Below are 2953 nucleotides of genomic sequence, written 5' to 3'. Positions count from 1 at the left end.
CACATACCAAAATAAAGTCCTGATGGTCTGCCTGCCAGGTCAATTTCCTCTTAAGAGGAGATGTTCTCTCTCTCCCTCACTAGGCATGTGCAACCCATCGTATTAGGCAGTTACTCGCCCCGCATCCATGGATATTCACCCCACAATTAATCAGGCCTTTTTTAAACCCCAGCCACTGTACCTCCGGGCTGCTCACCCCCCAGCACACCCACACCCCCTCTCTCGGTGTATACTTGTGCTTTAATAAGCTCCTGCTTGCTTGCATCTGCTTGACCTGCTCTTGAATTTTTTCTCACCCAGAGCCAAGAAACCTCTCCAAGAGGCGGAGGTCCCACCAAACTAGGCGGGGAGGCCTCCCTGCACGAGATTTCCCAACCACATGGGGGGTGCAAGCCAGGGTTCCCTGAGCCTCTCTCTGCTGCTACCGTCATCTCAGAAGACGCCTTGTGCTGACACATGCAATTCCTTCTCAGGGAAAACAGAGTACAAAGAACAACCGGAAGGTAGAGTGCACTTATTTCTAGTAATGAAACGCCACAAAACAATTGATGTTTCTTATCTGGCACCTGAAAATCTGAATTATTTCCATTATCTGATAAACAGCATTTTTTATAGCTGTGACGATAAAGAGGAGAGACTGCTGACGGTGGACAGTAGCCACTGGACAGAGGGCGCCTCTCACCTTCGCTGGGTTTATTCCTCTCTGTCTCCTTTGACTCCTGCTTCAAGGACAGGAACTCTACGAGGTTTTATGGAGGGTTAGTTGCGGGAAAAAAGAATCCCAAAGACTCCATGTCCAAGAAGCTTTTTTGTTAGTGAGTCATAAATGGGTTTAAATGTGGATAGATGTCGTACGGACATACAGATTTCATAAACTATGCATAGATTTCTTTTCTTTCTTAGCCTGGGATGTAAGTCTCACACTCTATATTTAACAGCCGGTGTGATGTTATAGTCACTGTCTGATTGCAAGATGATTTCCATTTATAACTGTCATTTACATTATGTATTTGAAAAACATATTCTCACACACTCATTTTCTTATTTCAGAGGCTTACAGAGGAAAAAATGATTTTTTTATTTGTGGCCTGTGCGTAAGAATTCAACACTTACCATGTATAACAACATAAAAAAGCGGTCCTCTCTCACGTATTAGTTCTGAGCCAGACTGAGAATAGATGTGAGGGTGGAGGGAACAGGAAAGAAAGGAGGGGACCTCGATATCAAGGCAGCACTCTCCCCCCCTGCTTGCAAGTGGAGGTAAATCCACTGCAGAGAGAGTTACAGAGAAGTGGAGGTTCTCTGTATAAAGAGCTTGGGATAGCTCATTTTATTCTTGGCCACCTATGACACAGTTTCAGCACATGAAGAGAATCAGAGCTTGATCTTAAAGCTCAGGGTAGAAATGGATGAGAAAATAGCAAATAACCAGCCAGAGACAGAGCTGGCAGACTATTATTAAGAGAACGGATCAATAATGGTGCAGAAGTAAGATTATCATGGCCAGGCTGTTCTTCTGAGTGTCCAGAAACTAAAATATCTACATCAACAAAACAAAAATCAAGATGAAAACATTGGCGTTATTGAAAGCACAAACTGAAACATGGACAGAAGAATACTATGACAGCTATCCTATATGTAATTTATAATATGTTTATAATATATAAACAGTAGCTTCAATAGATGACTTCTTCAGTCACCCCAAGTTCTGTCCTGGCTTCTCCATCACTTTCAGCAGTTCAGCCAGTTGTCCAAGGGCTGCAGCAACTTGAAAGTAACAGTAGTTGGACGTTGTCGTGTCTCTGGAGATGTAAGCGACTAGATCTTTCTTAGCTGGTGTAGATGGACGTTGGAGGGCAGGGAGAGGCCGTTGACCTTGTGGCAACCCCTTCAAGCCTCCCTGGACCTCAGTTTTTCTGGGGGTTTTTAACTCCCAGGTTATGAGAACTGAATCCAGACCTCGTGCGTGCTTCATGGACCAGCCACACACCTGAGTTTCCACTCACTCTCTTTCCTCCGACGGCACCCCTGAGCCCAGGACTTTCATACCGACTCTGGAACTGGCCCCAGAACGGGGCTATTCTGACTTCCAGGAGCGTTAGAGTTGTCAGACAATCATCTCTCATCCTCTGAGGAGCTGGAGTGTGAGCCAGATAGGGGCAGAGTTCCACTCAAATCATTGCCACCTCTGAATTATCCAGAAATCCAAATTTCAAAAAACCAAGCAAATGGGTACCAGTGATTTATTCAAAATGATTTTGGGACAACTAGGTAGCAATCTGGAAAAAAAAGTCAGAGTCTTCCTTTATTCTTCCAGGAGGCAGAATTCCAAATGTCCCCCATGATCTTTGCCCAGCGTTTCTCTTATGATTGTGTTGACTTGTGTGCACAGGAGGCCTTAAAATAGGGAGATTATCCAGGATCATTCAGATGGGCCAGTGACCAGCCTAGGGTCCTTGAGTTCCGCGCGCTACATCGTTTAGCACCAGGCTCACAGTCTGGCTTGGCCAAGGCTTTATTACCCTGGAACAGAGGGAGTCAGGACGGAGGAAAGAATCCTCAGGCGACTCTCCGGAGAGGAGGTGGGGAAGCGTTTCTAAAAGGTCACACAGCCGCCAATCCTGAAGCCAAGATTCCTCCCAAGCAAGTTTCACTCCAGGACCCGTGCACTTGATTGCTGTTACACTGCCTCGGCCGAGTGATTGAAGAAAAACAAATGAAAATCTGTACATCCTCAGGCATCCAATGAGCAGTAACGGGATGAATCACAGTGATACATGACTGGTCAGTACACAGGGGACAGGCCCGGTCAGATTGATCATGAACGCAAAACAAAACAACCCACCAGTGGCAATAAGGGCTCCTGGTGGTTACAAATTATTTAATAGGCCGGGTCTTTTTCTGTTCTGTCTCAGGCCCAGGGTCATCACCTGGGTTTTCAGAAGTAGAAGAG

General features: G+C 45.8%; 1 long non-coding RNA gene across 1 annotated transcript; it reads left to right on the top strand.

The window, feature by feature from the left end:
• The first annotated feature begins 333 nt into the window (after nucleotides 1-333).
• LOC130681686 (uncharacterized) lies at nucleotides 334-2337 on the top strand. Its single transcript, XR_008994933.1, has 2 exons — nucleotides 334-503; nucleotides 1938-2337. It is a non-coding gene; the product is annotated as an uncharacterized LOC130681686 (long non-coding RNA).
• The last annotated feature ends 616 nt before the right edge of the window (nucleotides 2338-2953 follow it).

This window comes from Manis pentadactyla, chromosome 19, assembly GCF_030020395.1.
Source record: "Manis pentadactyla isolate mManPen7 chromosome 19, mManPen7.hap1, whole genome shotgun sequence".
Taxonomy (NCBI): domain Eukaryota; kingdom Metazoa; phylum Chordata; class Mammalia; order Pholidota; family Manidae; genus Manis; species Manis pentadactyla.
The sequence above is the reverse complement of the archived record's forward strand: the minus strand, read 5'-3'. Positions and strand labels throughout refer to the sequence as shown.